Here is a 20,280-nt window from a genome sequence, read left to right as displayed (position 1 = left end):
GTGAACACCCTATTGGTAGCGCCCGGTCCACGTAAAATTGCCCCCAAAGGTAAAACCTAGCAGGCAAAAATCCTCGGGGTGTACTGGCAGCAGCCAAAAGGCCGATTCAATATCGCACTTAGCCATGAGGGCACCTGGCCCACAGCGTCTTAGGATGCACACCGCCTGGTCTAAAGAGGTGTACTGGACTGTGCATAACTGGCTAGGAATGCCGTCATTCACCAGTGTTCCTGCAGGGTAAGACAGGTGGTGAATGAGGCGATATTCCCCTGGGGCCTTTTTTTGGAACCACCCCCCAATGGGGAAACTCTAAGGTTGGGCAGGGGTGGAGTTGGAAAGGGGCCCACGATTCTTCCCAACGCCATGTCCTTTGCAATCTTCCTTTGAACTACTTCCTCCATACCCTGGACCGACTTCAGGTTCTTAGCTAAGATCACGCCTCTGGGGTGCAGGGAATTAATACGAAAGCCCTGAGCAAAACCCTCCAAAAGGAATGCTGCCGCTGAGCGATCAGGGTATTCACCCAGCGTCCTGGCCAACTCGTTAAGCCTTAATGGACTTGGCCCCTTTGGGAAGGGGCGTGTCACATGCACCCCCTCCCTGCCTCTGACTAGCCCCTTGGTTCTGTCCCCTCCTACTAAATCTGCCCCTTGGGCACGAGATGATCGGGTGGCCCGCCCCGCACAGGCCACACATGTGCTGGAACCCGCAACTGGCTCTGGAGCAATGGCCCGAGGCTTCATACTCATAGCACACATGCAGGGGTTGAACCCGCTGGCCCATCACCCCCGCCTGCATCCCATCTTTTGGGCACGCGCTGGTGCTCTTGGCTATCAGATGGCCACTGTCTCTCCGCTCACCTGCGGCTGTGCCGCCTGGCATCACCAGTTGAATCCACAGCTCGTAATTCTTTCTCTCCCAGCTAAGCTGCAGGTTAGCTCCCATTTGCATGTCTTCACGGCAGAAGACCTCGGGCAGATACCACTGCCCAAACGGCCCCTCCTAATCGAGGAGTTAAGTCAGATAGAGGTTAAAAGAGAAGATGTTTCAGACTTCATTGATAAATTAAAGATCAATAAGTCACCGGGCCCTGATGGCATCCACCCAAGGGTTATTAAGGAATTGAAGAATGAAGTTGCAGATCTCTTGACTAAGGTATGCAACTTTTCCCTAAGAACGGCCACGGTGCCAGAAGATTGGAGGATAGCAAATTTCACGCCTATCTTTAAAAAGGGAAAGAGGGGGGACCCAGGAAACTATAGGCCGGTCAGCCTAACATCCATACCGGGTAAGATGGTGGAATGCCTCATCAAAGATATGATCTCAAGACACATAGATGAGCAGGCCTTGCTGAGGGAGAATCAGCATGGCTTCTGTAAGGGTAAGTCTTGCCTCACAAACCTTTTAGAATTCTTTGAAAAGGTCAACAGGCATGTGGATGTGGGAGAACCCGTGGACATTATATATCTGGACTTTCAGAAGGCGTTCGAAACGGTCCCTCACCAAAGGCTACTGAAAAAACTCCACAGTCAGGGAATTAGAGAACAGGTCTTCGCATGGATTGAGAACTGGTTGGAGGCCAGGAAGCAGAGAGTGGGTGTCAATGGGCAGTTTTCACAATGGAGAGAAGTGAAAAGCGGTGTGCCCCAAGGATCTGTCCTGGGACCGGTGCTTTCCAACCTCTTCATAAATGACCTGGAGACAGGGTTGAGCAGTGAGGTGGCTAAGTTTGCAGACGAAACCAAACTTTTCTGAGTGGTGAAGACCAGAAGTGATTGTGAGGAGCTCCAGAAGGATCTCTCCAGACTGGCAGAATGGGCAGCAAAATGGTAGATGCGCTTCAATGTCAGTAAGTGTAAGGTCATGCACATTGGGGCAAAAAATCAAAACTTTAGATATAGGCTGATGGGTTCTGAGCTGTCTGTGACAGATCAGGAGAGAGATCTTGGGGTGGTGGTGGACAGGTCGATGAAAGTGTCGACCCAATGTGCGGCGGCAGTGAAGAAGGCCAATTCTATGCTTGGGATCATTAGGAAGGATATTGAGAACAAAATGGCTAGTATTATAATGCCGTTGTACAAATCGATGGTAAGGCCACACCTGGAGTATTATGTCAAGTTCTGGTCGCCACATCTCAAAAAAGACATAGTGGAAATGGAAAAGGTGCAAAAGAGAGCGACTAAGATGATTACTGGGCTGGGGCACCTTCCTTATGAGGAAAGGCTACGGTGTCTTCAGCCTAGAAAAGAGACGCCTGAGGGGGGACATGATTGAGACATACAAAATTATGCAGGGGATGGACAGAGTGGATAGGGAGATGCTCTTTACACTCTCACATAATACCAGAACCAGGGGACATCCACTAAAACTGAGTGTTGGGCGGGTTAGGACAAACAAAAGAAAATATTTCTTTACTCAGCGTGTGGTCGGTCTGTGGAACTCCTTGCCACAGGATGTGGTGCTGGCATCTACCCTAGATGCATTTAAAAGGGGATTGGACAAGTTTCTGGAGGAAAAATCCATTATGGGGTACAAGCCATGATGTGTATGTGCCACCTCCTGATTTTAGAAATGGGCTATGTCAGAAGGCCAGATGCAAGGGAGGGCACCAGGATGAGGTCTCTTTATCTGGTGTGCTCCCTGGGGCATTTGGTGGGCCGCTGTGAGATACAGGAAGCTGGACCAGATGGGCCTATGGCCTGATCCAGTGGGGCTGTTCTTATGTTCTTATATTCGGATGCGAAACTGTTCATCATACGCTAACCAACCGTAACCGGAATACCCTCTGAAAGCCCAGTAGATCAAGTCTAGGTACTTTGCCAACCCTGGTCCCTTGGACAAATCTTTCCGCAGCACTACTCCCATGTAGATGGTAAACCCTGCCAGCCAATTGGTCCAATTCCTGTAAATTCTGGGTGTATGAAATGTCAGGTGCTCCCAATCGTACTACCTGACCTTGTGGTCAGGCTTGGGCTCCCTGTGCAGCAAGCTGAAGAGATCCACGTACTCTCCCCTCCAAATTTTCTCCTTAATTGCCGGGGCCAAGTGATCCTGCTTGGGATGTGCATGCGCGCTTCTCTGGCGAGGCCACGCCATCTGCTCTGGGCGCACCTGCCCACAGCAGCGGCTCCCCCTGCAGCGCTGACACCCTAGTCACTATGTTGTTCAGCACCACAGGGGGCATCACCTGCCTGACTGAGGAAGCCATTTCCTGCCCCACTGCTACCTTGAAGGTGGGAGCCTTACAGTTAGCCTGGCACTGGGACCTACTCATGCTGCTGGGAGGATGCTGAAATAAAGAAGCGAGATGCTACCCTGTAGGTAAAGAAAAAAGGGGGGAAGAGTGTCATTCCATAGTAACTCCACATACCATGGTTTGTAATGCACAGCCCCCCCCGAATCTACCCCTTGGCCCCCCTGAAGTGGGTGGGGCAGGGCGGACTCACAACTGCCCTTCCCAGCTCTGCCGGCCAACGCCTGCCTGACCTCCGTTGGGGGGGGGCGGGTGTTATTATTAGGTCTGTTATATCTGCTTAAAAAAATTGGGGGGCGGCCGGCCGCCCCCAGCCTCCCCACGGCACCATAAACCTGGTCCCGCTGCATGCCAGGGCTGCCTTCAGCGCCTTGTCACCACCGCAAGGAGGGCAGGCGCTGAGCTTTCAACACCCCCGTGATGTCTAGGAGGGGGGAGGCCCCCCTTCGCACTACCCCCATCAGGGGGTGACACACATGCCTGGGTGGCACTCCCCCAGCTTGTGGAGCCGGGCCACCCTTGCAACCCTGCCGTCCGGGCGCCCCTCAAATGTTATGGTGGGGGAACCCACTCCAGCCCCCGCCAGCACCCACATGCCAAGGCCCAGCCTGGGGCCCTTCCTTCGATGGTGCCCAGGCCTGCCCGCAGGGCTGTGCCATGCTGGCTGAGCACCCCTCTCCCAATGGTGCCCGACGCTGTGCTCATGCGCTGCTAGCGAAACTGGGCACCCCTCTCAAAATGGCACCTGGTATGTCTTCCTATGCGTGGCAGCCCGGCCTGTTGCCCCTCTCAAAATGGCGACCGGGCATGCGCACCAGCAGGGTTAGGGCGCCTGGTCTTGGGCATGTGCAATAGAAGGGGTACGCTGGCAGGGCGCCCCTCTCAACATGGTGCCTGGTACGCAGGCCTCCATGCCCAAAAGGGGGGTCATGCCAGCTGGGCACCCCCCCAGCCTGGTGCCCTGCACCTTCTCCTGCCTGCTAGGGGATGGCCGTGCCGGCCAGGCGCCCACTTTGCTGAGCACACTGCACCCCAACCCCCCGAACGGAGCCCCCCTCATCAAGGTAATGGGGCGGCGCCACTACACACCATGGGCTGGTGGCGGGCACCCGGGGTGGCCTGCCCTTTGAATCTCGTGGGGGGCCTCCGAGCCTCAAGCCATCTCGTGGCCCGAGTAGGAGTGGGGGGAGCAGCCCCCAAGTGAGAGGGATGCATGCTCCTGTTCACCCAGTGGGGGGGATGGGGCCCACTCCGTAATCCTGCCCCTCCGCAGGAAGGCCCTTGGCCCCCCTGCACCGCCCAGCCTGTCTCACCACCGCACTGAGGATCCCTGCTGATGAGCCTTTGGTGTTGGCTGGGTGGTGTCCGCTCGGTGCCCAAGAGCAAAGAAGGAAGCGGGGGCTGTTGCTGTGTCCTTAAATTACCTCTGCTCCCCCCAGCCACAGCCCTCCGCCAATCCCCTCAGGGGAAGGGGCTCGTGTATGGCCTGGCCATACAAACTCCGATCTCCCTGCTATAATTGGGTGATCGGGATTCTGGTATTTTTCTCCTCTGGAACCTGCTTAGAAGGACTTAGAAGGACTTTGCACTCAAACCATATCCCGCAGACTAGGGTAGGTGATTTCCCCGCTTTTTGATTTTCATAGCAGACCTCTCTCTTTGTCTCTCTGTCTTTCTCCCTCCCTTCCCCAAAAGATTCAGCTGCCTTTCCAACTAATTCCTGCTGATCCAAATACAGCTATTTGCAAATATCTCTCTTCTCTGTAACGGACCTGAAATTAAACATGCCTTTTACTTGTTATCTAAATGTCTTGAGTACATTTAGATAACAGCAGCGAGTCATGGACTCTTTGCTCACAACAGGAGAGGAAACTGAACGTTTTCCACATGCACTGCCTCCGACGCATCCTCGGCATCACCTGGCAGGACAAAGTTCCAAACAACACAGTCCTGGCTGGAATCCCTAGCATGAATGCACTGCTGAAACAGAGACACCTGCATTGGCTCGGTCATGTTATGAGAATGGATGATGGCCGGATCCCAAAGGATCTCCTCTATGGAGAACTCATGTAAGGAAAGCACCTTACAGGTAGACCACAGCTGCGATACAAGGACATCTGCAAGAGGGATCTGAAGGCCTTAGGAGTGGACCTCAACAAGTGGGAAAACCTGGCCTCTGAGCGGCCCACTTGGAGGCAGTTCCCAGTTTGAAGAGACACTTGCCCAACAAACTGAGGCAAAGAGGCAAAGAAGGAAGGCCCATAGCCAGGGAGACAGACCAGGGACAGACTGCTCTTGCTCCCAGTTTGGAAGGGATTGTCACTCCCGAATCAGCCTTTTCAGCCACACTAGACGCTGTTCCAGAACCACCATTCAGAGCGCAATACCATAGTCTTTCGAGACTGAAGGTTGCCAACTAGGAAATGTCTTTAATAAACTCTATCTTCTTTCAAAAAATTCTGTCTTATGGTTAGCCTAATTTGGAGGCACCTTGAGACTGGTTGTACCGCTCATCTGTGTCAAGGATCCAACCCCTTGTCGCACTGCTGGATTTGACCTCTCGCTTGCTAAATTGTGTGTATGCACTTGACACATATATACACATGAATGAGCGGTGTTGGCAACAGATTCGAGGAGAATGAGGGCATAACATTGCCTTGAGATCCACCCTCTCTTATTTATTTTTTCACACTTTTATACCGCCCTTCCTCCAAGGAGCTCAGGATGGTCTACACAGCTGCTCCCCTCCTTTCGTCCTCACAACAACCCTGTGAGGTAGGTGAGGCTGAGAGAAAGTGACTGGCCCAAGGTCACCCAGAAAGCTTCAAGGCTGAGGGGGGATTCGAACCTGGATCTTCCAGATCTAAGTCCACCTCCCAAACCACTACACTACCCTGGCTCTCATTCCATTCTTTATACCGATCCTCCCCAAATTGCCATTTACTGCCCCCTGCTGCCACCTTACCTGATCCATCGTGGCCTGGGTGAACCATGGGCAGGGCCTTTGGCCATTTTCATCAGTGGTCCCAAAAGCCACGACAGAGGCGTATCTTTGAAACAGAGGACAGCCCAGATTGCAAGATCTGCTGGATGGGTTCCTATGTGCAGAATCCCTCATAGAAAGTTGCATAAGAACCAAAGAAGAGCTCCACTGGATCAGGTCAAAGGCCCATCTAGTCCAGCTTCCTGTATCTCACACTGGCCCACTAAATGCTTCAGGGAACACTAGAAAACAGACACAACCTGCATCCTGGTGCCGTCCCCTGCATCTGGTATTCTGAGGTAGCCTACTTCTAAGATCAGGAGGTTGCACATACCTATCATGACTTTTTACCCATGATGGACTTTTCCTCCAGAAATTTGTTCAATCCCCTCTTAAAGGCATCCAGGCAAGATGCCATCACTACTTCCTGTGGCAAGGAGTTCCACAGACTAATTACACGCTAGGTAAAGAAGTATTTTCTTTTGTCTGTCCTAACTCTCCCAACACTCAATTTGAGCAGATGTATCCTAGTTCTCGTGTTGTGTAATGAGGAAAAGAGCATCTCTATCCACTCTATCCATCACCATCACCTCATCCTGTGGCAAGGAATACCACAGGCTAATCAAACACTGGGGAAAGAAATATTTTCTTTTGTCTGCCCTGATTCTCCCAACACTCAATTTGAGCAGATGTGTTCTGGGTGTGGTGCTGTGTTAGAGGGAAAAGAGCATCTGTCTATCCACTCTAACCATCCCCTGCAAAGTTCCTTTGTCTTCTAGAAACTCACTTGGCCTTTCTTGAAAATTCCCAAATGTTTCATCTGGAAAAAAAGAACCCTGAAGTTTACAGCAAATTTCACTTATTCAAAATGTCTCAGTAGCAAATATTCAGATGGAAAGAAGAGATTTCAGTGTTTTGTTTCATAAGAACATAAGAACAGCCCCACTGGATCAGGCCATAGGCCCATCTAGTCCAGCTTCCTGTATCTCACAGCGGCCCACCAAATGCCCCAGGGAGCACACCAGATAACAAGAGACCTCATCCTGGTGCTCTCCCCTACATCTGGCATTCTGACTTAACCCATTCCTAAAATCAGGAGGTTGCGCATACACATCATGGCTTGTACCCCATAATGGATTTTTCCTCCAGAAACTCGTCCAATCCCCTTTTAAAGGCGTCTAGGCTAGACGCCAGCACCACATCCTGTGGCAAGGAGTTCCACAGACCGACCACGCGCTGAGTAAAGAAATATTTTCTTTTGTCTGTCCTAACCCGCCCAACACTCAATTTTAGTGGATGTCCCCTGGTTCTGGTATTATGTGAGAGTGTAAAGAGCATCTCCCTATCCACTCTGTCCATCCCCTGCATAATTTTGTATGTCTCAATCATGTCCCCCCTCAGGCGTCTCTTTTCTAGGCTGAAGAGGCCCAAACGCCGTAGCCTTTCCTCATAAGGAAGGTGCCCCTGCCCTGTAATCATCTTAGTCGCTCTCTTTTGCACCTTTTCCATTTCCACTATGTCTTTTTTGAGATGCGGCGACCAGAACTGGACACAACTGGAAACAGAACTGGTTTCTTTCCTTGAAGGTTCATTTTAAAACATAAATTAATATGTTGCTTGAGTTTTTAAACCACAAATTAAAACACATTATAGAATCTAGTGCAGCCATTTTAAACCAATGTGTTGTGGCACACCGGTGTGCCGTGGGTGGCCTGCAAACGTGCCACAGGAATTTGGGGAGGATCACTTGTTAGTAGGGCCACTGGGGGATGCGAGCCCTGCTGTCAGTGTGATGTGCCTTGTCACAAAACCAATGGTGTGCCTTGACAATTTTAGTGCCTTGTTAGTGTGCCTTGAGATGTAAAGGTTGAAAATTGCTGAACTAGCAGCTTAAAGACTTGAGCAGCATATGAAATTATGTTTTAAACTCATCCAGCATGTTCGTAAGATTCATTTTCTTCATTTCTTTCTCTCTCTTTTTAAAATTTAATGCACAATGCCCACATTTCAATGTCAACTTGAACTTGTCAATGTCAATTTGAAAAAGGCGGGGGAGCATGAGTGACCGTTAGCAGCATTTTTAACTGATCGTCAACTGTTTTGAATTTTAACCTGTAGTGATGAATTATTATTTGAAGAAAAACAAAAAACAGCACACACCTAGTATTTTGTGGAGCTCCCCCCATCTTACCTCTATCTTTTTTTTCTTCTGTGGTTGTATTTACTACCCCGCACATTATTATTATTATTATTATTATTATTATTATTATTATTATTATTATTATTATTATTATTATTATTATTTACCACCACCACCACCATCATCATCATCATCATCTGAATGGTGGTTCCAGAACCACCATTCCATTCCAGACCACCATTCAGAGCATGATACCATAGTCTTCCGAGACTATTATTATTATTATTATTATTATTATTATTATTATTATTATTATTATTATTAAATTTTTTCTCACAGTCATGCTATTTTTGACTGGATTTTGTATATATCCACCTTTCGAGTCCTTCCCCAGGGCCTAGGATAGTCAACTATTCTTGTTTTTAAATTGTTACTTTACAAATATCCCCATAGTATATGTGCTGTTCCTAGGAAGGCAGCCTTACCACTTCTGTCCCTGCTCTCTTGCAGTCCCTTCCACCCCTTCTGCCCTGTTTACAGATGAATGGGGACATCAGGAGAGTGAGTAAAGAGAACTGCAACACACACACACACACACACACACACACACACACACACACACACACACACACACTGCAGCAGCAGCCCCCCATTTTTTCCATGGCTGGTTTTTTAAAGGATGGGGGGCAAGACTCGAGTCCACTAAAGGGTGACTTGGAGACTTGGAAAGTTCCCCCATTAGGATCCTTTTTTGAGTTGAGTCATAGGGGGCTTGGTGACTTGTCTCAAATCAAGCCACGCTGGGTTTTCCAATCCCTGCTAAACAATGTCTGCATCAGCGTTCCTCAAAGTGGACCCTGAGACCCCTTCAGCAGCTCCACAAGCACACCTTAAGTGGCATCATCTGTTCAGCTTTGTGCCACTCCACACATGTGCTGGTGGTCTGGGGCTGCCCAAGACTTCCTGCATATACTGGTGGGGCTCCCCCAGACTCCATTTAAGAGTTGAAAGGGCTCCAGAGCTTGAAAATTTTGAGAGCTGCTGGTCGACATTATGAGTCTTCCTTGTACACTGACCAGCACAACCAGATTCTGGCTTCTGCTGGAAAAGAGAACACATCTTATGGTGTCTCAGTAACATTTGCTGTATTTACAAATATGCAGGCTTAGCATTGGGCAAAGATGCAAAGCAGAGTGGTCCTTCAGGGACGAAGAGTGGGAGTTTGGACTGTCATGAGCAGCAGTGAGTTCCCAATCAGGGCTGCAATGTCTCCAAGCCAAAGACATGCAAATGGCAACAGTCAGGGCTGGCAAGTTGAAACATTCGCACAGATTGGCAGATTAGTGGGCCAGCAAAACCCACTGCTGCATTAGTACTGCTCAAAATCAGCCCTGTTGGTAGCCCTGGCTTTGCCTAGCTCCCGCTGCACTTGGCGCCTCCCATGTCAGCTGGGCACAATACACAAGCTCAGAAGCCAGCTGCATAGGGACTGCAGCAAGGCAAAGCAGTGGCTGCCAGCTGCTGGGTGAGCCTTGCTCTGCCACGTCCTTGCTGTGCTTCTCTCTGTTTCCCACCAGACAGGCACCTGAATTCCTATCCTGAATGAGTGACCTCTGATCCTCCTGCCAGTCAGTGTTCTTTGATTTTTCAAAACAAGCACATGAGTGGATGAGAACTCGCATCTGCTCAAGCCCTACAAGCAGGACCTCACATGGGTGTCAGGCAGGGTAGCCCTTACTCTCAGGCAGTCTAAGACGGACCAGAGGGGTATAGGATGCCAGGATGCTTAAGGAAGCAGTAGGAATGCCACTTTGCCCAGTCAAGGTGCTGCACGAGTACGTAGCGAATTCCGCGGCGCGGGCTGGAGCCCTGTTCCAACACGCAGACGGCTCTCCGCTGACTTTATTCCAGTTTAGGGCAGTTTTTCGCGGGCCCTCGAAGCCCTGGGGTTGCAACCAAATGAGTATAGTCTTCATTCCCTGTGCATCGGAGCGGCTTCTGCAGCCCCTGCGCTGGGCCTGCCCAAAGGCGACATTCAGCAGATTGGACACTGGCATTTCTCAACCTATAAGCGCTACATCCAGATTTTATGAAGGCAGGCTCCCTCATTGGCACCCCTGCTCCACTCATCAGGGGCATGAAAAGGGGCAGGGGTCGTGGCAATAACTTCTCTTCTCTTGTCCTGCAGGAGGCAGCAAGAAGCAGCTTCGTGTATTGATCTGTGGCCATTTCATTGTATTTTGGGCCCGCAAGAGGGCGGCCGTGAGTCAATTTGGAACGCAACTTGGGCTAGGCCCCGCCATGCAAGTTGGCTGGCTGGTCAAGCGGGGAATGCGATGGGGACAGCTGCTGCCCCCAATGGCTGAGTATTTGAAGGAGAACCTTTTGCCTGACATATTGATGATCCACCTGGGTGAAAACGATCTGTGGGGATGTCCGGGCTGTCACTCAGGTCACAGCACACAAGAACCTCGCTACCCTGCAGGGTTGGCTGCCTGGCATCACGGTGGTCTGGTCGGACTTCCTGCACCGGCGAGTGTGGCATGGTGCCAGCCGCAGTGCTACGATTGAGAGGATGAGGAGGAAAGTGACCTACGAGATTGGTCAATCTGTGTTACGGACTGGCGGCCAGGTTATTTTGCATCCAGCAATTGCCTTCTCAATGCCTTTTGTTTACAGAGGAGATGGGGTGTACTTGTCTGAGCAGGGGGCGGACATCTTTCTGAGAGACCTGAAGGATGGCCTTAAGGCGCTTCTCCCCCTGTTTGGGAGCGGGGGGGTCAAGCGCTAGGCTGACCCCTCCTTCTGGCAGGTGGTGTGGTTGAGGCGTGCTTGGGACTGTGGAGTGCACCTTCAGACAGCATAGGCAGGGCAGAACCCAATAGCAGTCCTCAGTGGCTCAGTGGCATGAGGACATTGACTAGGGCCCTGGCCAGGACCGCGGGGGTCCTCCTCAGAGGCTCAGCGGCTCGAGGCGGCACAGCCCCTGGTCCAGCTGCCTTCCCCTTATGGGACAGACCTGGATGAGCTGCTTCGCCCAAGAACAGGGTGCAGCTTTGAGTCGGGTACACATCCTGCCTGGGGGACAGAATTGGTTCTGGGACCACCCAGTGGTCCCACCTCCGCACCAAACAGGGGTTTCGCTGCCCCTGCAACTGCAGGTCTCAGCCTCCTTTTCTGTATTAAAATGCTAATAAAGTGGCCCTTTCTCCCACGTGTGTTGTCTCGAGTGTTCATTGGACTGTACCCTGTAGAAATGGAGGAGACTTCCTTCTGGGAAGAGAATCCTCTAAGCCACTGTTTCTCAAACTGTGGGTTGGGACCCACTGGGTGGGTCATGAGCCCATTTCAGGTGGGTCCCCATTCCTTTCAGTATTTTATTATTAATATTAGTCTGGTATGTGTCTGCATTTGAGGATATGTTACAGGTCTGTATGTTGAACAGGCTACTCTGTATATGCCTTTAACAATTATAGTCAATGAGACTTACTCTTGGGTAAGTGTGGGTAGGATTGCACCCTAGGATTGTTCAAAATGTTCCTCCTTGATGATGTCAGTTCTGATCATGACATCACTTCTGGTGGGTCCCAACAGAATCTCATTCTAAAAAGTGGGTCCCAGTGTGAAAAGTTTGAGAACCTCTGCTCTAAGCAAGCAGGGACATGACACACCTTTGGGTAGCTGTATGAGTTGATCTGAGCTGAGCTGAAATGGGAAACAGAGTGCATGATTATTACTTATTAAGTAGCTTCTTGTTTAATTGACTTGCTTCTCACAAAGCATTGATTTCCACTCCTCCTCACTTTATTGCAAACTATCCTTAAACACGCTCTATACGGTATAGTACAATCCCACTCCTTAGATTTTCTCTTTCCATTCCTTCTGTGGAAGATCAATTTTCCCTGAATGCACCATGACCAATTCTCAAAGGCCTTCTAAAAACTGAAATAGTTGTTTAAAAACATTCCTTGTGCTCTGAAATTCAACAAATGGACTGTTAATTACGACTAAGTTCCCATGGAAGCCATCCTGATCATGATGCCAGGTCATTGGCACACCGCTGACCTCCAAGCTTTTCTTGTACAAAAGTCCGTCGTCCCTGAGAATGTCATATTCACAGGTCAAAAGGAAAGTCTCGGGTAGTTGCCGGATAACCTCATCATCAGCTAGAAGTGGGGAGAACCTGGTCTCAAGTGCTGCCGTGCACGCCTCATACAGTTCTTCTGAAAATGGAGCAAACACTGGGGGCTCAGAGGCCTTGACCTTGAACTCGGCCGGAATGAGGTCGGCACTAATCCATTTGCTTTACTTCACCTTCATGGCCTCAGGAACATGGGCATTCTTCATCACTCCATCCAGATCGCTAACCTTCTTACGAAGAGCAATGAACCCAAATTTGATAGCGAATCTTTTGCATAAAAGAGCAGTTGAGTGATATTGCTGGTAGGAAGGCAAATTGAAATCCAGGGCCTGGAGGAACGGGTAGAGCAGGATCTGTGCTCAGAGCCTTGGAAGATCCACCCGGGACACCAGTTCTTGGGCAACAGCCATAGCATATGTGCCGCCACTACTATCCCCACCTATAATAATACGATTGGGGTCAACTCCATAATCTTCAGCATGCTTCAGAAAGTGTTAGACAGTCTTTTATCTGGGCTGGGTACGGATGCTCAGGAGCTAAACGATACCTAAAGCAAAATCAAAAACGGTCTAAATTCATCATTTGATAATCTTTTTGATGAGATTTATTAACCCCAAATCAATGGAACTGTGAATGTGGAGCTTTTATCTAAGTCCTGGCATGAAGCAAAAATTATTATCTCTAAGGAAACAGGACATTTTGTGGAATGATAAGTCTTTTTGCTCTTGCCAGTGGTGTAGCAATGGGGGTGGAAGGTGTGATCTGCCCTGTGCCTTGGCAGTGGTGGACCTATCCTGTCCTAGCTTTGGGGCAAAGGTCTGCGATGGTGCCCCTGCAAGATGCCGCCAGCCCGCTGCGTGCAAACCTGCCTCCCGCAATTACATGGAGTGCACAGCGCCATGTGCAACTCCGGGACGTGTCGGAGAAGCCTCATGAAGGTTCCCCAATGCTCAGAGAGGCTTCCGCACACTCCTAGAGGCACATGAGGCTTCACGCCTGGGGCATTTGCCCCTTTGCTTTAATGGTAGGTCAGCCACTGTGTCCCAGGCAAATGAGGGTGCAAAAGAGGTGCCTGTGGTCACTCCCTCCCTCTGTGTGTGCATCTTCCTCCTCTGGCAACCTGGAGGCTTGGCAACCCGGATGTGGCATGATGATGTTTCCACCACACTTCCTTGTTACTGAGCTACACACTGGGTGACATCACCACACCCCCAGCAACAAATCTGGCTCTTGCCATACTCTCTGTCAAATATTGATGCCTGCATTAAAGGCAGGAAAGGGATCCTTACACACTTTAAGATAAAGCTCAGGCTGGTGCACAAAATTCTTCCCTTTTTATCTTCCCAACAGCCCTATGAGATAATAACTGGCCTGGGATCAGCCAGCAAGCATAGCACTTGCTATGCCAACACAGCAGCACAGTAGGATTGTGCTGTTATAATTATTTTTCTATCATAAATATGACATGAGCAAAGAGCATTAGAGTATGAGACCATTTTCCTATAAGATTATTCCATATGAAATGCTACTGTGCTCCTTTTCTTTCTCTCCACTGCTTTCAAACACTTTCTTCTTTCCCCTTCCACTTGAATGCCGAGCAGGCAAGCTTTGCCCCAGTTGGGGTATAGAGGGTCATAAAAGTCTACATGTTGGTAGACTTTTAAATCTAGACCTGTACAAAAACAAACAAACAAACAAAAAAACTACATTCCATTCTTTTTGGAATGGATAACATCCACTGTCCTCTTTACATTTCTTGTCTTTGACACTCTTTTTGGAGTAGATCGAGTTCTGCAGAGGAAAACAGAAAGTGTTTCTTTCTCTCTCTCTTTCATGCATATGGACAGTTCTTTTAGATCTGCTCTGCTTCCAAGGAAGACTCCCAGCTCAGTCCTGCAAGTATAGGTTGGTCAACATGAGGCTGCCACCTTCTGGTCACACACACACCAACTCTGCACCAGGGAGTGAGGCTGATGTATTCAGGCAGGCAGCCCGGAACACCCCAAGCTCATTTATAAGTCAATCCTCAACTTCAGAACCACGTACTCTTTTTTAACACAAAGAAATACAAAGCCACTTACCCGACACTTACAACCACAGAATCACTTTTTTGGGCAATGCCACGGCAGATCCATTCATACCCACCTGAAAAAAACAAGTTTTTCCAAGGGAGATTACTGGGCAAGTTCTGTAATCATCGCTGAAGTAATAAAAGCCTCAGGTGATGTTTCTTTCATGTGCAAGTCACGAGATCAAGTAGCTACTAGGAGCAGACATGATCCTATTATTTTGTTGCATTCCAACCATTAAGAGAAGTAAGAGCAAGTTAATGGAAAAAAACAGATATTAGAAGAAAGGGCTTGTAGAGAATTTGCTCTGCATACAGAAGGTTCTGGACTCAAACCCTGGAAACATCTCTGTGTAGGACAGAATCTGAAGTCCTAGAGAACCACGGCCAGTGAGGGCAAAACATACTGAACAGGATGAATGGTCTGATTCAGTCTTGTGTTTCTAGAAGTGAATTGGAATCCAAGCTTGGGGTTCATTTTTCATGACTTCTGACTGTTTTTGGAAGCATTGTCAAGCATGCTCCTAGATCACCACCACAGATTATGTGAAGGCCCTGCTTGTGGTGACAGGGGAAAGAAGGCCCACTTATGGAAGTGAGTCAGTGAACAGTGCAAAACACGATGGAATTGGAGGAGGCATGTAGGAGGTGGGAAAACGTGACACCTGCCATGGGCAAATTGTACCTGATGCTATCCCGTCCAACATGCCCCTTTTCTGTCCTTGGATTTGCGCCAGTTAAAGAGCTGGTGCAGGTCCAAGGAGACCCATTGGTAGTCCAAGGACTTATGGAGGAGTAAGGTAGCAGATTCAGTCTATCAAGGCTTTTTCCAAGTAAGTTATCTGTGTAATGAAGGGATTGAGGTAGAAGTAAGCATGCTAACCTCTAGACCAGGGGTGCTCAATACGTCGAGCGCGATTGACCAGTCGATCGCGAGGCAAAATGAGTCGATCGCGGAGCCCTTTGTCTAGTCTATAGACTAAACTAAGGGCTCCGCAATTGACTCATTTTGCCTCGTGATCGATGCTGCCTTGCCTGCGGGCAAGGGTGCTCAACACGTCGATCACATGCTTTTTTTTGAATTCTAGGTCATAACAAGGCAGAAGATGTCTCATCGACTCATTTCATGCTCTGAGGCTGCAGTGCTGTCCAGTCACCTGGGAGCAAGCCCCGTTGCCTCTCACGGGACTTCCTCCCGAGTAGGGGTGCAGTGGCTGCACCTGACAGAGAGAGCGCGCAACCCTCCAAGTGCCACCAGCTGAGGCATCGAGCCATGCCCTTTGCAGGAAGACACCTGAGGGGGCGCGCACGGGAGGAGGAGGCCGCCCACCTGGGAGCAGCCACCTTCTGCCCTGCCTGCCTGCTGCCTACCGGCTCCCCAGCGCCACACGGCCAGTCTGCGGCCAGAGCGGAGGGCGGGGGTGGGGCCAGCGGGCAGAAGCGCCGCAGGGCGGCCCCATGCGTGCTGAGCAAAGCCGAGCTCCGGCGGCAGCACAAAAGTCGCGGTCACGACAGGCAGGAGCACAGTAGAGCAGCGCAGCATGGAGGTGAATGGCCCGACCGTGTTCGACCAGCCCAAGGTGAGCGCACTGGGGTGCCCAGCAGCTTCTCGGCTGCCCTCGGCGCGCCCTCCCTCCGCCTCAGGGTATCTCCCCCAGGCTTGCGGCGGTGAGCGCCTCGCCTGCCTCTTCGTGCCCTCGGAGGTGCTGGGGGCTGCCCAGGGTCTCTGCGCCCCTCCCCTCTCCTCCGGCCAGGGGGGCAGGCGTCTGATTGGGTCCCTTCTGGAGGGCCACCCTGGGGGGCAGTGCGGCTCCCCAGAAGTGCCCGGCCCCTGCTGTGCTCCCCACACACACACCTGCTGCGCGCGCTCTCTCTCTATATATATATGTGTGTGTACCCTGGTGTACCTTACATGCACACACACATATACCTGCTGCTATGTGTATAACTGCTGTATATTACCCAGCCCACAAACACACACACACACAACTGCTGTATACCTGTTGCTATATATATATATATATATACACACACACATACACACATACTTGCTGTGTGTGTACCATACTTGCCCTGCTGTACCACACACAAACAGCTGCTACTATATATACCTGCTGTATAGTACCCTGCTGTACTACACGCATACATAAATTTTCTGCCACTGCTTATCTTTCCCACCTGAAGCCAGGGGCAGATCCAGAATGGGGGGGGGGGGCTTGGGCACTCTCTCAGCTCCAGAACTCAACCAGGCAGGTAGTTGACTTGAGCCCAGCTGGATGTGGAGCCCAGATCTACCTGCAGGGTACCTGCCCCCTTCAGATGTTTGGCAGTGAGCTGTAAGGGGGCATTTCAGCAGTGGCCCCAACTCTGTGGAGCTCTCTACCCGGTGAGTTTTGGCAAGGGCCCTTATTATTTGTGTTTCACTGTAGTCTGAAGATTTGCCTTTTATGGCAAACATTTGATGCTTTTTTATGAATCAGGTGACTGATCAGTTGCTCCATGTCTGTTCGATCTATGGTTTTATTGTTGCTGGTGCTGCTGTTCTTATGATATTGCATTGCATTGGTTTATATGTTATGATGGCGCAAACATTGTAAAAAAACTCTGGTAGATCTCCGGGCCTTGCTGGGTTTCAAAGTAGCTCTCGAGCCAAAAAAGTGTGAGCACCCCTGCTCTAGACGCTACTGCCCTGAATCAGTATATGGTTGCTGGCTGCCTTGGTAGTCCCTCTCTTGACCCTGACAGGTGCACATTGTACATTTCTGTCAACAATAAAAATGGTGTTAATGGCTTGCACCTGGCAGGTTTGGTGTGGGAAGAGAGAGCATTTGAGTTTAGGCCACAGTGGGGAGAACCTGGAGGCATCCACATGGTCTTAAGAAGCCCTTGGACCACATGGTCCTAAGACGTAAGAAGCCCTCTGCCGAATCCAGTCAAAAGACTTTCTAGACAAGTCTAGACAACAGGACAAGCATCCTATTACTAACCATGGCCAAATAGATGACTCTAGGAAGCCCATGACTAGATGCTGAAGATCAGCTTCCTATTGTTTCCAAGCAACTGGAGTGAGATCCCTACTGCCTCTAGGGGAGCAGAAAGCCATCAGGACAGTGGGCAATGACTTGCCCTCCATCCATTTCTCATGGTCCCTTGAAGTCATTTAAACTAGTGGCCATTACTACATCTGGTGACAGAGGATTTCATAGATAAATTTTATACTAAGGGCTCAATCCTAATTAACTTTCCAGTGCTGACACAGCCTCAATGAAGCCTTTAGGTAAGGTAACAAATGTTCCTTAGTTCTAGCCTGACCCCTCATTCTAGCCTGGTTTCAGTCTGAGAGGGAGAAAAATATATCCGCCTTGGGTGCCCTTCTGGGAGAAAGGTGGAATGCAAATCCAATAAATAAATAAATAAATAAATCCTCATATTGTGCATCATGTTCTAGGCCTCCATCTCATCCCCACTTAGTCACCTTTTTCTGAATTTAAAAGCCCCAACTGTTGTAGCCTTTTTTCATAAAAAGCATGCTCCAGTCCTGTGGTTTTTTAAGTTGCACTCTTCCGCAACTTCTGAGTGACTGATTTGATGGAATTTGGAAAGAAGGCTGTCCTTGGGCTCTGGTTGACTCCTTGTGCCTATGGCTGATTGGCTGAGGTTGGATGAGATGGTCGGGAACTTCATTTAAGATGTAATAGCAGTGAGAAGTACAGATCAGTTTGAAATTGATGCATTACTTGATGCTGGGGGGTGGGTGGGAATCACCCATGCAGGATTGACAACGGAGGCCATGTTCCTCTTAGCTCTTGCTTTCAGTTGTAGGAAACTCACACTGCAAGGATGGAGTCAAAACTCATTTATCTTGTTGCAGTTCCCATGGGTTGTTATCTTGTTGCAGTTCACATGCCACAGGATGTGGTGCTGGCGTCTAGCCTAGACGCCTTTAAAAGGGGACTGGACAAGTTTCTGGAGGAAAAATCCATTATGGGGTACAAGCCATGATGTGTATGCGCAACCTCCTGATTTTAGAAATGGGTTAAGTCAGAATGCCAGAAGTAGGGGAGGGCACCAGGATGAGGTTTCTTGTTATCTGGTGTGCTCCCTGGGGCATTTGGTGGGCCGCTGTGAGATACAGGCAGCTGGACTAGATGGGCCTATGGCCTGATCCAGTGGGGCTGTTCTTATGTTCTTATGTTCTTATGGGTTGAAATAAAGTTGCACAAATTTTATGATTTCCCTTTTAGGCGAACTAGTAAATATTTTGCGTCTGAATATAGATTTGCTATTCTGAAAGATTGTGCCATTATTTTTTTAAAGCCACCGAACCAAAACAAACTTACGAATGCTCCTAAGCACACTGGCTCCGCCGTGAAGGTAAAGCATTCCTCTCCTTTGGCCAGCAACTGGTGTTTTGGGCCAGTACACCCTCACTGGAACGTTGTCAAAAATCAGATCCTTGATGAATAGGTTGGAATCCTGGGATGGTGGTATTCCATCGCACACCAGTCGCACTAATGCAAATTCCTGGCAGAGGCCAAGTTTCACCAGAAACTTCTCCTAATTTCAGAGCAAAGTACAGAGAACAAATCAAGAGACATTTAGCATCCATGTTAAATTTTGATGTGTTAAAATTCTTTGCAAGACAATTCTACCTTACTGGTTTTAGGAGATCTATCACAGAACTATTGCTAGGCCCCATTTAGTGTTACCCCAGCCTTTTCTCCAACCACACTCTTCCCTCCTTGAACCCATCATTATGTCATGATGGAGGTAAGGTCAATCATTTCAGGTTCTGATGTACTCCTCTTCTTTGAAGGAAGTTGACAGGCCTGAGATAAAGGCAGGCAAAATTCATAGGGCCAGGGCTTCCAGGGGTAATGCGCTATAACAAAACAAACTACAGTCCATGTTTTTTATCCTTGTGGGGGAATTAGTTCCAGGGCCCCCTGTAGATATGTTAATCTGCAGATACATGAATCGATGGCCACTTCCAGTTTAATGAGCAAACTGGAAGTGGTGTCCCCCTGTTGCAAGGTAATCCCAGATGTTGCAAGAGATCCCAAATGTTGCAAGAGATCCCAAGATTCAAAAGCAAACTCAGTAGGCTGTAGTGATCAAATCCAGGCTTTTATTGTAATCCATCAACCAACCTCTCAAGGGAACATTTCCAAGCTTTGAGAGTGAATATTCAGCAAAAGGTTGTATTCCAAAACACAGCATCTCAAGGGAACATTTCCAAGCTTTGAGAATGTGTGTGAGTCAGAAGTGAGGAGCAGAGAAGTCTGTGTGTGAGAAGTGAGAGTGAGTGAAGTCACATCAACGTCTCAAGGGATTCATGTTCAAGCATTGAGTGTGTGTGAACCAGAAGTGAGAAGAAGAGAGAAGTGTATGTGTGTGAGTCAGAAGTGGGAGTGAGAGAAGTGCAGAGCGTCCTCTTGAGCTTACTTTTATTACAATGTGGGATCCCTCCTTGAAACACATCATTGGCTCAGGATTGGTGAGGTTACAAATCACCAGTTGTTCAGATTACACAATCCCATACATCCAACATGTAAAATTTACAGTTTTTTAACAGTTTTGTTCAAAACGACCTCATCTCATAACCATCTCCATGACTTACTTTGGCCTTTGTTTGTAGCCCGTGAAATGCAACTTACTTGCTGCTGGAAAAAAGTTTTGCGGGCTCAGCTAAAAA

The 20,280-nt window shown here is 49.3% G+C and overlaps 1 pseudogene; it reads right to left on the bottom strand.

Annotated features, from left to right (window-relative positions):
- Positions 1–12,300: 12,300 nt before the first annotated feature.
- Positions 12,301–19,284, bottom strand: LOC136660326 (arylacetamide deacetylase-like 3; annotated as a pseudogene).
- Between the last annotated feature and the right edge of the window lie 996 nt (positions 19,285–20,280).

Source organism: Tiliqua scincoides, chromosome 9, assembly GCF_035046505.1.
Source record: "Tiliqua scincoides isolate rTilSci1 chromosome 9, rTilSci1.hap2, whole genome shotgun sequence".
In the NCBI taxonomy this organism is placed as follows: Eukaryota; Metazoa; Chordata; class Lepidosauria; order Squamata; family Scincidae; genus Tiliqua; species Tiliqua scincoides.
Note: the sequence above shows the minus strand (reverse complement) of the source record. Positions and strands in the feature narration are given on the sequence as shown.